Source organism: Pleurodeles waltl, chromosome 2_1 (assembly GCF_031143425.1).
Source record: "Pleurodeles waltl isolate 20211129_DDA chromosome 2_1, aPleWal1.hap1.20221129, whole genome shotgun sequence".
NCBI classification, from domain to species: domain Eukaryota; kingdom Metazoa; phylum Chordata; class Amphibia; order Caudata; family Salamandridae; genus Pleurodeles; species Pleurodeles waltl.
Genome location: NC_090438.1, coordinates 608789403 through 608805924, shown reverse-complemented (window position 1 = coordinate 608805924; position 16522 = coordinate 608789403).

Sequence of the window (16522 nt, the reverse complement as noted above, 5' to 3'; positions counted from 1 at the left end):
TCCAGCGCTCTTTTTCGCCTTCCTCCTCCATGACCACCAATGCCGACAAAGACCCCATTGGTGAGTACACCTGCAGAGCGCACAATGGGGGTAGGGGAGAGTAACACACCCACACACACCATGCATGGACTCCAGTGCCCCCACATGCTCACACACGCTACACAACACCCATTCGGAGACACAAATACACACACACACACACAAAACACAGCCATGCCTAAAACACATGTCACATACACACACTGCTGATCAAAACTACACAACCACACCAATATCACTAACAAGCTGAAAAACACAAACCAATACAAATACACAACAGAATATAAAATGGCCAATACAAGAAATAACAGTGATCTTCAATAAAAAAAATGCATAGAAATGCACATTGTACAGCACATAATAGATGTATTGAATCTTACCTGTTAAAAAAAAAGACTTGACAAATGTATTGTAAGAATACCAACAGAAATTCAGTTGGCCAGATTTATATAGATTAAAAAAAATTATATATATATATATATATGAAATATTTTAAAAAAACAAGTAAAGCCCTTAGGCCAGTCCAACGTACAAAAGTCTTTAAGGCACACTGTGCCTGGCAAAGGCCCCAACTTCACTCCTTACAGCCTAATGGCCCCAACAAGGTAGGGCCATAAATGGGGCAGACAGGCACCTCAAGGGTCTGTGGGTGGGTGTGGAGGTGGGGATTTGGGTTTGGGAGGGGTGCAGGTTTTACCTTTGATTTGGACAGAGGGGCAGAGGATTTGGACTTATGGTTAGGGGCTGGTGATTTTTTTGGGGACAGGGGATGGCATTTTGGTGGGTGGAGTGGCAGCAGAGGTAGAAGGGGGGTATGGGAGGACTTGGAGGTGGAGCGACTTGGCCTGGGGAGGGAACCTTGAAGGAGAGGGGCAACACGGGGTGATACAGGCTCAGGGAACAGGTCAAGGCAGGCAAGGAAAAGATTCTTAGGAACACAGGGGATGGATTGGGAAAGTAGTTTGGGAGTGGAGGTAGAGGGAGTAATTGTAGGATGTGTAGGTGTACTGGATATGGGTGCAGATGTAAGCATAATATCTGTGTGTGTGAGGTGGAAGAATGTTGAGTGTCTGAATGCGGGTGTTTATATGTTTTGGGAGGGGGGAAGAGAGGGTGGAAGAGGACAGGCAGGTCGTGAGGATGTATGTTGGGGTGGTGGCTGCATGTAAGGTGGGTGTGCTGCATGTGTCAGTAAAGGTGGTTGTGGTGAGTGCGGATGTGGAACATGGGGTGCATGTATGAGTGTCTGCTGTTGCGGTGACTCAGGGCAACACAGAAATGGTGACAGGAACTGGGAGTGAGGATGCAGTGCTGGCAGGTGTGAGAGGTGATGTGACTGTAAGGGAGGAGGTGCTGGGGAGACAGGGGAGGTAGTGGCTGATGTTGTTTCTGCTTTTGTGTGTTGAGTATGTGCATGCTTGTGATGTGATTTGTGGTGCCTGTATTTGTCTTTGCGTATCTCGTCTGTTGCTTTGGGTGAGTGCTTGTCTGTATGTGTGGCTTGGCTGGGAGAGGGGTCTGGGATAGGGCCTTGGTAGCAGGAAGGAGGATGGAAGTACTAGGGACACTGGCTACCGTCAATGAAGAGTCCAGAGCCTGAAGTGATCTCTGTAGGCCAGCCAAGGCACCGTGAATGCCCTCCAGGTAGACATTACTCTTCTGCATCTGGGATGGCAGGCCCTGGATAGCATTCACGATGGTTGACTGCCTTACAGAGATGGAGCTCAGGAGGTTAATAGCCTCAGAATTGAGGGCAGCAGGGCTGACAGGAGCAGGGGCTGAGGTGCCTGCAGTGAAAAAGACGCACACCATCCTGGGTGAGCGGGCACAGGCAACGTGGTGGCGAACTACCGGGAGGGCGGTGCTGGTAATGGGGGTGGTGGACAAGGATGGTGCTGGGCTGGTCCCAGAGGGTTCCACCACCGGCTGGGAGCTTCCATCGGAGGAGGAATCTGTATATGTTGTATCTGCTCCATTCTCTCCCGTGGTGCTCCCCTCGCCCTCCAACCCACTGGTCCCCTCTGCTTCGGTGGTCTCTGCCTCCTGGGTCCCGTGGGCTTCAGCCTCCCCACTCACAGGTGCCCCTACTCCTTTGCCTGCTGATGCAAAAAACACACAAACATAGGATAGAACAAAAAAGGAGGGGAGGGGGTGAAAAAGATGGGAGCATAGGGTCAATACAAATACCCTTTCCACATTTGAACAAATCAACAACATTAATCATTTGAAATTCCTGAATGCACCCACTACAATGTCAATAGACATATCTACACACCTACAGTGCATACAATCTAATGTGTCTTCTCAATCATAAAACCTCTACAATAACACTCAGGTGCTACTCTACAATGGCTCTTGTATACAGGATTATTACTGTGAAAAGTCATTCCATAAGTGACATTTGTACAATGTCATACCTACCTGTGTCACCCTCAATGGACATGAATAGATAGGTATTGTAACCAACTTAAGATTCTGACTATCCCTGTCATATCCTACAATTTGGTACCTTACATATGCCATGGCAACCTGTTTCACAGATACTTACCTAGCACAGCAACTAATACTTACATCACAACTGTATCATTCCTATATTATCTGTCATAGCTACACTAGACATCCTTCATCCTATGGCTAACACACCCTTTCCATTCTAAGGCAAACAGTACAAGAAAAAAACTCTGTAACTCACCCCCTTGTGGCTGCTGTGTTGCCCTTGAGTGCCCATCCAACTCCGGGTAGGCCACCCCCAGTATGCGGGCCATTAGGTGGGGTCAGATTACGAAGAGGACCCCTTCCTCGATGGGAGGTCATCCTCAACTGGGCCTCTCTGGTCTTCCGGGCCCAGCATCTCTACTCCTCCCACCGATTCCTGCAATGGGTGCTTCGCTGGGTATGGACCCCAGGGTCAACACCTCCTTGGCGATGGCTTTCCACAACCCTTTCTTTCGATGGGAACTGACCTGCATGGGAAACACAGAAGGAAAGGCACACTTATGTAGACCCAACAACTTACTACATTCTTAGTCCTACAAACTGTTAACATATCACAATCGTACATGACTTCACACTTGCACAAAATTCCCAGCAGTCATATCCGAAGCTACATCCTCCACTGGAATATCCTGCATACACATTCCAACACTCTTACATACCCATGCATCAACAAATATACCACAATGCGACCTACCTGCTGTTCTGGAGCCCCATACAGCTTTGTGCATTGGGGTAGAACCCCATCCACAAGTTACTGGAGTGCTTCTGTAGTGAAGGTGGGGGCCCTATCCCCTGTAACACATGCCATTGTGGCTCCTAGGAACACGACACAGCAGCACACTCAGTGGACGTCTTGATGGCAGGAGTCAAGTGAGATACAATGTAGAAAATGGCAGTCACAGCCGCAGAGGTTTGTACCATTACCGCGGCGGTAATCATCATTGGTCCCTGTATGCCATAGACATCAATGTTAACCATTGAGGAGTTGCACAGTGATTCCGACCGACTGCCGCCATGATGGCATACTCCAGGAGAATGAGCTCACTGTCATCTGGCCCCGGCATGCAGGACAGGCAGCAGCTATTTTACACTGTTGCTGTTAATAAAACATAATAAAAAAGCATCACTAATCTTTTTCATTATGGACATGAAATAAGTTACGGTCTAGGACTGTGTACAAAACAATTAGGCAGTATAAACTTTGACAGTGAACAGAATCAGATGATGACATTATGACAGATTGAAAAAATATATATATTGATGGTGACTGTACACTGGCAATGACAGACAACCATCTTTCTGATGTAATCCTATATAAAACCCAGATGTATGTGCAAAATACATAAGTATTACAGCTCTGCACTTTGAAGTATCCTTTGTATGCAAAAAGTGGTAGCAGATTTGATGTTCAACCTCCATTTGTGACCATTAAGTAGGATGCATGAAGTGTAATCTTTGTCGCTCTTCTGTTGTTTGCCATGTGTAGATACCGACCACTGCGGAGGGTGAGACATGCACTTGTGTACCGACCCGGGTTGACTTAGCAACAATGGAAGAACGGCGCAACATCTCCAACTATCATCTGAACCGTGCTACAATCGGGCACCTGTGTACCAAGTTGAAGTGTGATCTGTTGTCAGCCATTCAACAACCTACACACATTCCTCCAACTGTGCAGGTGCTATCCGTCCTCCACTTCTTGGCCACTGGCTCATTCCAGGGGATAGTGGGAAGGGCAGTAGGTATGTCTCAACCCATGTTCAGCAGTGTGTTGAGGAATGTCTTGTCTGCCTTACTAAAACATGTGGAAAGATACATTAAATCTCCCCATACTGTAGATTTAACTAGTGTAAAGGCTGAATTCTATACAATGGGACATATCCCTCATGTGATTGGGGTCAATGATGGCACCCACATTGCATTAATACCACCCAGGGATGATGAGCAAGTGTATAGAAACCGTAAGAGCTTTCAGTCCGTTAATGTGCAGATGGTCTGCTAAACTTGCAAAGTTTCCTGGGTCTGTACATGATTCCTACATCCTCAGGAATAGCAGTGTCCCACGGTTGATGAAGCTTCCACAAAGAGAAAGAACCTACCTCATCAGTGAGTATGAGGAGTGTTTGTGAAATTACTATTATCCCAGTTTTCCTGCACAGTGTGTATGTAACATATTGGAATGTAAATGTTTGTTTCCTCTATCCACATGTGGTTCAGGTTGTCCCAGTCTCTCCTGGCTACTGACACCAGTGGGGAATCCAAGGACCAGGGCTGAAGAACAGTACAATGATGCTCATGGGAGGGCAAGAAGGGTAATAGAACGGACATTCGGTCTGGTGAAGGCAAGGTTCAGATGTCTGCACATCTCTGGGGGTTACCTGCAGTACTCACCACGGAAGGTGTGCCAGATTGTAGTCTGCTGCACGCTCCACAGTCTGGCACTAAGGAGGAATATCCCATTACTGGAGGAGGAAGGAGTTAGCGACAATCCGTTGGCAGAAGAGGAAGTAAATCTGAGTGACGAAGATGGGGACGAGGAAGATGTAGTCACAAGGACACAGCTCATCCAGCAGTGCCTCAGCTAACATTCTGGTAGGTACATCTTTAAACATACCATGCCTCATGTTAGAGTAAGGGTTGGGTGTACTTTGTTATCCATCTCTGATAAGAGTAGGTTTTGGTCTCATTTGGGTATCAGATGAGTGTACACAAGAAAGGTCTGTCAAGTAGGTCAACAGTCCCACTGTGATGTAATCTGTCAGTAATGCATATACTTCAGACATCCTATCTAGTTATTTACACATTTGTGACTACTATATTCTAATATCATATTTGTATGTGCATAGGTTGCTGCTTATTGTATCTTCAATTGAATATATACTTGACATACAAAGGTGTGAGCTGTGCAGTACAACTACAATGAGTGTGTATTGCTCAGTTCATTATTGTAAGACGCATTGATTATCTTGTCTCATGTTACCTGAACAGGATTGAGGTCATGTGTTCAATAGCATTGGAATGTCTATCTATGTGTAATTCTACTTTGTAATCGGTTTAACTATCATAAATTGCAGGTGCACACTGTTGACAACTGTGCTATTGATATGTGATGTGCCTTCTTTGCTATCTATTGCAGAAGTGCTGTGGATGTTTTTTGACTACTCTTCCCTCTGCTACCTGAGGACACTGACTTTGCAGCAGACAACCAGATGTCAGGATGATACATACACATCTTCACTGTGTACTAATAGTCGCTTCCTTTAACATGTCACAATTCTGTTGCACTAATTCAATAATTAAACACAAAACACCATAACTTGTGTGTTAGTGTATTTTTGGTGACTAACAAAGGGAAGGATAGGGTGCAAAGAAGTGGGACCATGGTGTTCGAAAACATTAGTCTGTTAGGCCAAGTAATAGTTAGCACAGGTCCAGTATCCAAGTGGCATTTGGAAATGGAGCTATGGCAGTAGAGAGTCAACAAGGTGTCTCAGTGGCACACGAGGGAGACAGTTCTGGAGAGGCTCATTTCCTGGCAGTGGGGTTGGTCTTGGCTATGGTCCGTTCAGGATGTCTGGCTCTGTGACCACATTTGTGTGTGGGTTCCTCAGCTAGAGAGGGTGGCTCAGTAGTGGCTTGTGAGTCATCAGGCATGGCCACCATCCTACTAGTGAGTCATCAGGCATGGCCGCCATCCTACTAGCTGCAGCAGATGTAGAGGGCTGGTCAGTAGTGTGGCTAGTGGAATGGGCCTGGTGGTAGGTGGAGGACTCGCATGGGACTGTGCTGAGCTCCTGCATCAAGCCTTTAATGGAGGTCATAGTGACATTGAGGGCATGACACTCCTGCATGGCCTCCTGGTGGTACTCCCTCTGCAGCCTCTGGTTTTCCCCAAACATGTCTAACATCTGGCCCATCTTGTCCTGGGATTTTTTTGTATGCTCCCAGGACTTGTGCTTTTGCCTCATGGGCAGGTGGCTCTCTGGGTTTCCCCACCTTGTGGCCCCTAGATGCCCTCGCACTGGTCCTAGCCCCCTGTGCCTGTGTCTCCAGCACAGTGTACCCACTCCCACTTACACCAGGACGTTCATTGTCTTGTGTAGTGGGTGCTGACTCAGGTCCCTGTACAGGTGGGCACACTATGGATTGATGTGGCCTGGTGACACTGGTTTGGGGGTGTTGGGGGACAGGTGTTGTGGTGGTTGAGGTTGTGGAGGGCTCTATGGTGTCCTGGGTGAGGCTGGTGGAGGTGGACTGCCCAGAGAGACCAGATGGGCCAGGTAGGTCTTCCAGTCCCAGACATCCTGTGTAGCTGTCATCACTGGGGTCTTCATCTAACGGAGTAGTGGCTCTACGTGGCACTGGTTGACTGATGACATTCTCAGTGGCACCTGTGGATAACAGAGATTGTTATTCACATCTACCTGATGTACTTTACAGTGGCTGCTAGGTAAGTGCTATATGTCATGCTTCAGTACTAAGATGTAGTTATAAGAGGCAAATGTGCATTGTTAGGTGGCTAAAGGGTGATGCATTGTGGGGGTTGTAGTGCTTCATGCTGTACATGCATTAGGTGCATTTGGGAGTGTGGACTTTGGGACTGGTGTTAGTGGGGTAGGCAGGACAGGCAGGGGGTGGGGATACATGCATTACAGGTATCCTTAATTTAAGGGGAATAGACGTGACATACCAGTGTCTAGTCCTCGGGGATTACACTGAGCCCCTCAGGGTGCAGGGTCGCCAAGACCTTCTCCTCCCAATATGTCATCTGTAGGGGAGGAGGTGTGGGCCCACCGCCAGTCCTCATGAGGGCGATTTGGTGTCTAGACGCCATGGACTGGACCTTCCCCCATAGGTCCTTCCCCCTCTTCTATATGTCCTCCCTTGTGCCTGGATGGCTTCCCACGGAGTTCACCTTGTCAATGATCCTCTGCCATCTTCTTTTCCATGGACGTTTTCTGGACTTGTGCCCGAACAGCCATGGCTTTACCCTGATGATTTTATCCACCATGGTCCTTAATTCATCATCAATGAAATGGGGGTGCTTTTGTCAGGACATGGTGAGTGTGATGTGTGTGTGAGTGAAAAATGTTTTAAGTGAAGTGTGATGGGTGAGAAGTGTTCAGGTGTCTGTGATGTCTGTGTGCAGTGCGATCTTCAGAATGGTCCTGCAATGTATGGTAGCTGCTTGGCATAGCAAAGGATTGTGGGTTGTGTGTGTGTGTTTTATAGTGGTGTGTGTGGGGGGATGTGGTGCGTGTATGTGTATCAGGTGTGGGATTTTTGAATTGTCCAATGTATAGTGGAGATTCCATTTCGACCACTGCGGTCCGGACTGCCAATGAATTACTGCCGCTCTAAGACCTGCTGTGCCGATTTGTGGGTTGTAATGAGGAGGGCACTCTTTTTCTGGTGTGGCAGTGTGGGTGGTGGGACTGCCTCTCTGCCGCCGTCATTCAGCCTGGCGGTGTCAGATTTGTGGCTGTATTCTGACAATTTTGTTTTTGTGAGTCGTAATAGGGCGGGTGGATTACCGCCGCCACTGCGGTCTTTTGGCAGCCCCCAACCAGCAGTCTTCGGGAAACACTGCCAAAGTCGTAATGAGGGCCTATGTTTCTTGATTCCCTAGCAAGGTTGCTAAGGACAGTGAGAAACTTATACTCAAAGTATTTAAGAACCATTTATAAGTCTCAATAGACTCCTGGGGCTCCATTGGACATGCAATCCATCTTGTCTTCACTTATGAGTTTAACGTGAAGAGTTCAGTTTCTTTCACAGTTCAAGTACTGAGGAGGAGGCTCTTATGCAGGAGTAGGTCGTTCCAGGCTTTAGGAGCGAGGTAAGAGAAGGCACAACTGCTGTATATAGTCCATTGTATGCAGGAGTGTGTGTTCGAATGAGTGTGGCTGACCAGAGGAGTCTGATAGGTTTGTTGAAGTTCATATGGTTGTTGAAGTACATGGAACCAATGCTGTGTGAGGCTTTTATGTGTGCATGAGTAGTTTGAAGTGTGCTTGTTTGTGGATTGGGAGCCAGTGGAGTTCTTTGAGGTGCATGGTGATGTGAATACAGGGTTGGAGGTTGTTGTTGAGCCTTGCCACAGAGTTTGGTATGGTCTGGTCAGTTGAGAGGTGATTCCAGCATAAAGGGAGTTGCTGCAGTTCAGCTTGCTGGTGTTAAGGGCTTGGTTGGCAGTCCGGTGAGTGTTGTTGGGGGCCATGTGAAGGTCTTCCTGAGCATCTTGATTGTGTGGAACCAGGAGTCAGAGACTGCATTCACTTGGCCGGGCATGGTGAGTTGGTTGCTTCTTACTATTCTGAGGTTCATTCTGTGGGTTGCCTGGAGCAATGTGTGTTCAAGTTAGAGAGGCCACTAAGTTGAATCCCAGAGTGAGGTCTCTTTGCCGATGATTACTACTTCTGTCCTGTCTATGTTGACCTTGAGGCAGTTGATTTCCATCCATCTGGTGATACCAGTCATACCGATGGAGACATTGATCTGAGTGTCTGGAGTCTTGTCTCAGAGGGAGAGTATGAGCTGGGTGTTGTCAGCATAGAATAAGATGTTGTTATTCTGTGGGCATGGATAATACTTTCAAGTGGGGTCATCTAGGCTTTGAACAGAGTTGGACTGAGTAGGATCCTTGTGGAACTTCACAGATGAAGTTAATGGCGTCCAAGGTGTAAGGGGCAAGACTGACCGACTGGGTACCTTCTGTCAGGCAGTAGCAAATTCAGAGAAATGGGGACCTTGGACACTTGGTTCGTTCAATCGCTGGATACGGATGTGATGGGAGACAGTGTTTAAGGCTCTGGAAAGATCCAGTAAAATTAGGGCTGTAGTGTTACCCTTATCCATGATCATCTAAATGTTGTGGCAGTGATGAGGGCGTTCTCTGTACTGTTGCTGGGGCTGAATCTAGATTGAGTGTTGAGGAGATAGTTGACAGTAAGGTAGGTGGATAGGTATTTGTTTATCATCTTTTCCATGACTATTGGAGTGTAGGGTAGCAGAGAGATAGGCCAGTAGTTGACTATCATTTTTAGGTCTGCTGAGAGCTTTTTGAGGAGCTGAGGGCTTCTTGAGGAGTGGGTGTACTGTGGAGTTGCTGTTATGATTGAGTTGCTCAGGATCAGGTCAGGGTTGGACTGATGGGGTCCAGTCATTTGATAAAAACGTAGTGAGGGCAGAGGTCAGAGGATGCGCTGAAGTGTATGGCCTGTATGGTCCTTGTGAATTATTGATTGGTAATACTGGGCCAGGTGGTCAGGGTGGTTGTCTGGGTGTTGGTAGAGATGAAATGAGCAGGAGGGCTGTGAGGTTGGGAGGGTCCAGTTGGGGCTTGAAGTTTTCATAGATGCTCGTGATCTTGTTGCTGAAGAAAAGGGACATCTGGGTGCAGAGGTCCTGAGAGGGGTTTATGCTAGTGGAACTTGCTGCCAGAGATGTGAATCCTTTCACTATGGCAAAGATTTTCTTGGCACTGCTGGTGCTGCTTTCAATGTGGTCGGTGAGCCTGAAGCATTTGGTGCCACTGATTTGCTGATGGTAACCCCCGAGGGTAGATTTGTAAATGCTCTTCTTGGTGTTGTTCTGACTTTGTCTATGTGCTTTGAAGTTGTTAGCAGTGGTGTTTTGTGAGCTTGCGCCGCTCCATGTGCCAGATTGCTTGGTGTCTGGTTCTCTTTGGATTTTTGGCCTTGAGCGGAGCAAGCGTATCTGCACAGGCAGCTATCCATGTGTTAGGGGAGATGACTGTTGTCTCAAGGCCGGTGGTATAGGAGTTCGAAAGACCAGGATACTTCAGAGATCATGTTCTAGTCTCGTTATGAAGATCTGGTGATGCTGTTTCTGCATGATGTATGAGAATTATTGAAAAATGAAAAATGAGAAATGACATTGGAGGAAATCAAATCATAGAAACCCAATTTTAATGAAAGACAATTTTAAGGAAATACAAAAAAATCTAAATTAAAGCAAACAATCTGAAGTATATAAAGGAAAAATCTAAAATTACATTAAAATCAGGTTAAGTTTAATTGTACTGAGGTGTTTTCGGGTTTAGGGATTTGAGATGATTAGGGGTGATGATGGTTTTTTAGAGGTAGGGTAATTATGGATTTTAGTTGTAGAAATAGGGTTTGGGGTTGAGGGACAGGTGAAATTTAGGAGTGGTGCAGACTTTTTTAAGATCATGAAAGGGTAGAGTTTAAGGGTGGTAAGGGGTTTTCAGGGCTCACGGATGATTGCAATTTAGGGGCAGTGATGTTTTTTAGAGTTCAGGGATGGGTGGATTGTAGCGGTGCTGAGAGATTTTTTGGACCTCCGGATCAGCAGAGTTTAGGACTGTTGAGGGTTTTTTAAGGTTCAGAGATGGGCAGAATTTATAGGTAGTGAAAGGCTTTAGGGTTTAGGAATTGATGGAGTTTAGAGGTGATGAGTGGGTTTAGGTTCAGGACTGGGGGAACTTTATTAGCAGAGGAGTTTTGGGGTTCAGCAATGAGTAGAGTTTAGGATGTTGAGTTTTTTTTAGGTTTAGGCATGAGTGGAGCTTAAAGGTGGTGAAGATTTTTTAGGGTTCAGGAACGGGTAGTTTTTAAGAGTCAAAACGGCTTTTATGGAATTAGAGATGGGTGGAGTTTAGGGGTGCAGCGGAGGTTTTAGGGGTCAGGAATGGGTGGTGTTTGGGGGTGCAAAGGGGCATTTTTAGGGCTCAAAGATGTCTAGAGTTTAGGTATAGTGAGGAGTTTTAAGGGTTTAGGAATAGGTTATTTTAGGGATACAGAAAAGATTTTTTAAGGTTCAGGAATGGGCGAATTTTAGGGGTGGTGAGGTGTATTAGCGTTAAAAATGGCTGAAATACAGGGGTTGAAAGGGCCTTTAAGTCCCAGGAATGGGTGAAGTTTAGGCATGGTGAGAGGTTTTTGTGGTTCAGTGATAGGTGGAGTTCAGCAGCAGAAAGGGCTTTACGGTTTAGGGATGGATGGAGTTTAGGGGTCAGGGATTGTTGTAGTTTAGATGTGATGGGAAGGTTTAGGAAGCAAAGATGGATGATGCTTAGTGATTGTGAGGGGGTCAGGGGTGGATAATGTTTAGAGGTGGTAAGATTTGCCAAATTAAAAGCATTCAAAGTCATTGTCTGACAATCTAAATCATCTAAATCTGAAGTAATTCCCCCTGAAGTAAAGCACTGAAACAAACACCACCCACAAAAATGTTTCTAAAAGTACAACCTGCGACTATTACATTTAGACCTTAAAATATAACCATGCCAAAACCAATTTCCAAAAAACTACATTTTATGAATTAATTTCTATAAAATGATAAATGCTGTTCATCCTGCAAATTTCCATTAAACAGTTTAGGTAAGATGGTTTCTCAGTCATGGTATTCCATGAAATTGTATATCTATGAAGGCACAGGTAAACCAGTCGGTGTCCAATACTAATGTGGTTGAATTCTCTGGGTTTCATATTGATGATATCTCTGATTTAGTTGATATTGGTGATTTAATCAGTACAGATAGAACTACCAGTTATAGTAGAGGTACTGATAAGGAAATTTTGACTACTGTGGGATTCACAGTTGATCATACTATCACCAGTTCATTGAAACCTCCCAGTAGATTCAACCGTCAGCTATCCAGTGGCAATTGAATTGACACTTTTCATGAATTAGTAGTTGATGATATAGACAAGTTTCGTAACAATTGGAATTTAAAAAAATCTAAGAGAACCAACTTTTCGGCTACCGATTGGAAAGATTTAAATGTTTTGAAATCCAGGGGCATATTTATACTCGGTTTGCGCCGAATTTGCGTCGTTTTTTTCGACGCAAATTCAACGCAAAACTAACTCCATATTTATACTTTGGCGTTAGACGCGTCTAGCGCCAAAGTTCATGGAGTTAGCATCATTTTTTTGCGCGAACACCTTCCTTGCGTTAATGATATGCAAGGTAGGCGTTCCCGTCTTAAAAAATGACTCTGATGCATATGCGTCGTATTTATACTCCCGGGCAAAAATGACGCCCGGGAGTGGGCGGGTCTAAAAAACCCGCATTAGCGCCGGATTTTAGCGCCTGGGTCAGGGCAGCCGTTAAGGGACCTGTGGGCTCAGAATGAGCCCAGAGGTGCCCTCCCCTGCCCCCAGGGACACCCCCTGCCACCCTTGCCCACCCCAGGAGGACACCCAACGATGGAGGGACCCACCCCAGGGACATTAAGGTAAGTTCAGGTAAGTATTTCTTTTTAATTTTTTTTGTGGCATAGGGGGGCCTGATTTGTGCCCCCCTACATGCCACTATGCCCAATGACCATGCCCAGGGGACAGAAGTCCCCTGGGCATGGCCATTGGGCAAGGGGGCATGACTCCTGTCTTTGCTAAGACAGGAGTCATTTCAATGGGGGTTGGGAGTCGTAAAAAAATGGCGCAAATCGGGTTGAGGCGATTTTTTTGCCTCAGCCTGACTTGCACCATTTGTGGACGCCCATACTCCATTTTCCCCCTACGCCGGCGCTGCCTGGTGTACGTCGTTTTTTTTAACGCACACCAGACAGCGCCGGCGGCTAACGCCGGCTAACGTCATTCAATAAATACGGCGCCCGCATGGCGCTTCAGAATGGCGTTAGCCGGCGCTAATTTTTTTGGCGCAAAACTGCGTTGGCGCAGTTTTGCGTCAAAAAGTATAAATATGGCCCCCAATCCTGCCATTATCATTAAGCCCTCTGATAAAGGAGGTAATATTGTGATCATGGACGTAGAAATTATACTAAGGAGGCATATCGCCAATTATCCAATAGGGAGCACTATGAGAAACTACGTGCCAATCCCATCATTGAATATCAGGCCATCTATTGGGAGATGTTGGATACTTGGCATATGAATTGCCTCATTGAACAAGACGAGTATTTTTATCTAAAAGTTGAGTTTCCTAAAATCCCCTGCATCTACTTTTTACCTAAAATTCATAAAAATAAGAAAAATCCTCCTGGTCGACCAATTGTGAGTATGAACTCCTACCTCCTAGAGAATACCACGTGTTATTTGGATCTCTTTCTGTGTCCTTATGTAACTGAATTGCCCTCTTATTTGCGGGATACAAATGATTTTTTATCAAAAATATATAACATTCCCTGGCAATCCAGTTTTTTATTAGTTACCATGGATGTAACTTTGCTCTATACCTCCATTATGCATGTGTTTGGCAATCAGGCCTGTAGACATTTCCTAGGTACCCATAGGATTGATTTTTTTCAACACACTAATATGCTTCTGACCATGTTGAGATTCTGCCTCACCCACAATGTCTTCCTGTTTGATAATGAATATTACCTCCAGAAACAGGGGACAGCTATGGGAGCATCTTTTGCTCCCACATATGCTAACTTGTACATGGGGTGGTGGGAAAAAGAAATAGCTTGGTCAGACTCTAATAAGGGTTACATGGAACGAGTTGTTTTGTGGGTCAGATACATCGATGACCTCTTTCTCATTTGGGATGGTGATGAACATTCCTTGACACAATATGTTAACATACTTAATAATAATGAGTTCATCATTCATTTGGATTTAAAATATAGTACTCATACTATTGAATTCTTGGATGTTCAGTTAACTGTCCACAATGAGACTTTGCAGACGGCCATATTTCGCAAACCAACCGCATGCAATTCTATTCTGCATGGAAAGAGTGGCCATCCAAAAGCTCTACAACGGAGTGTTCCTTATAGTCAATTCCTACGGGCTCGTAGAATTTGTTCTGACAATAAAAGCTTCAACAGTGAAATTACCATCATGATCCAAAGATTTTTAAACAGAGGATATCCTTTGAAGATTCTAAATGATGCTCATCTCAGAGTAATGAATATGTCTAGAGAAAAACTAATTTTCAAATCGGGAGGTACAGAGGGAGTTTCTCAAGGACATAGATCTCCACCGAGGCTGTTCTTTGAATTTAATCAACAACATTCAGAACTCAATAATATTATACATAAAAACTGGCATGTTTTGCGACATGATCCATGTATTAAAGAGATTGTGGGCGCACATCCTCAGATTACATATCGCAAAACTCGGTCATTAGGAGATCTACTTACTAGTAGTCTATTTTGATCTAAGATCAATTGATCGTGGCTATCCAAGAAAAGTTTTGGCTTTTGGAAATGTGGTCGCTGCAACTCTTGCAAATATGCTCATAATACACATTCATATGTTACATTTGAAGACAGGGTTTGCGAAATGACGGACCGCATAACCTGTGACACTGAGTATGTTGTATATGTTATAGAATGTGGCTGCCACAAAAAATATGTGGGCAGCACCATTCACAAATTGAAATTGAGGTTTTTACAACATCTCAGAGCAATCAAAAATCAGGATAGATCGTATCCGTTAGCCAAACATTTCTGGGAAGACCATGATGGAGACTGTAGCTCTCTGATTTTCTATGGGATAAGAACCATTGCTGTCAATCCCAGGGAATAGAACAGCAGAGCTAAGACAAATGGAATCGAAGATGATCTTATTATTGGGTTCTGAAAGTCCGTGGGGACATAATTTAGATGCTGAACTCTATGTTCATTTGTGAAATTCTCAGTTAAATTTGTCTTGGATTAATTTGTAATGGATTCTTTTTATAGACTGTTTGGCATAGACACTGCAAATGAAATTTTAGATATAGACCTGGAGTACTATAACCTGATTTTTTAATAGATTTTGTTTTTAATTGCTTTTTTGCACATTGATATTAGCACTTTGTAGATCATTAGCATCATACGTTAATCAGCACTTTAGGGTTATTGGCAGTCGGTTTTGTTTTTTTCATATATGTATATATATATATCTATATATGTATATATATATATATATATATAAAATCAGTTTTTAATCCCATATATAGGAATTTCTTGATCGATCAATATGATACCATAATATGATGTTTTTTATTGTTAGAAGATGATCACTTATGGTCATTTGAGGAGTTGGACATGTTATTGTTGCGGTGCCTTTTATGTTATTTGATTTCTATCCATTGAGGTGATTATGGTAATTATAGAAGGACCTCATTCATTTAGCATGGATACAGTTCTATCTGGAAACAACTGACTCTCAATGACTTATGGTCATTTGAGGAGTTTGACATGTTATTGTTGCGGTGCCTTTTATGTTATTTGATTTGTATCCATTGAGGTGATTATGGTAATTATAGAAGGACCTCATTCATTTAGCATGGATACAGTTCTATCTGGAAACAATTGACTCTCAATGATTATATATTTAACACATGAATTGGAGATTATTGTGGAGATGAATTTTTTGATAATTGGGAAATTTTATTTATGCGGATATTGATATTTATTTATTTATATCAAAATATTCCATATGAATGTGTTGAAAATATCCATAGTATTTATTTGAGAACATATTTATCCTATTTATGAGAAGTATCCATGTTGAAATCGATAATCTCTACATTAGGGGGATAAACTGTACCATGGTAGACATATATTATCACAAAAATATGATCCTGACATGGATATATGGATGTTATCTAACCTTTGGGATTGATGACAATAACGTTACAATATGGCCGCCATGTTTCCAAACAGTGTATGGGATGTTGATGAAGTCAAAGAAGGACCATATGATTTAAATAGCTATGTGCAAAAATGTCAGCCAATGTCCAGTTGAAGGCGTTTGCCGAAACGCGTTGACATTTGGCCAGGACAGCGTGTTTCAGAACTATTATTATTATTTTTGTTTTTTGATTTTCTTATATTTACATATGCTTTTCTAATATATTTTTCAATGAAAGAGTTGGCAAATTCCATATAGATCATTTTAGATTTTTTCACGTTATCTACTAGATACGATCTCTGGGATATTGTGCAGCCATCCGGTGATTGGAAAAACGTCTCACCGTCCTTTGAAATCTATGAAATCATATACAACCATTTCAGTGGTGGTGTTAGATGGATATGCTGAAG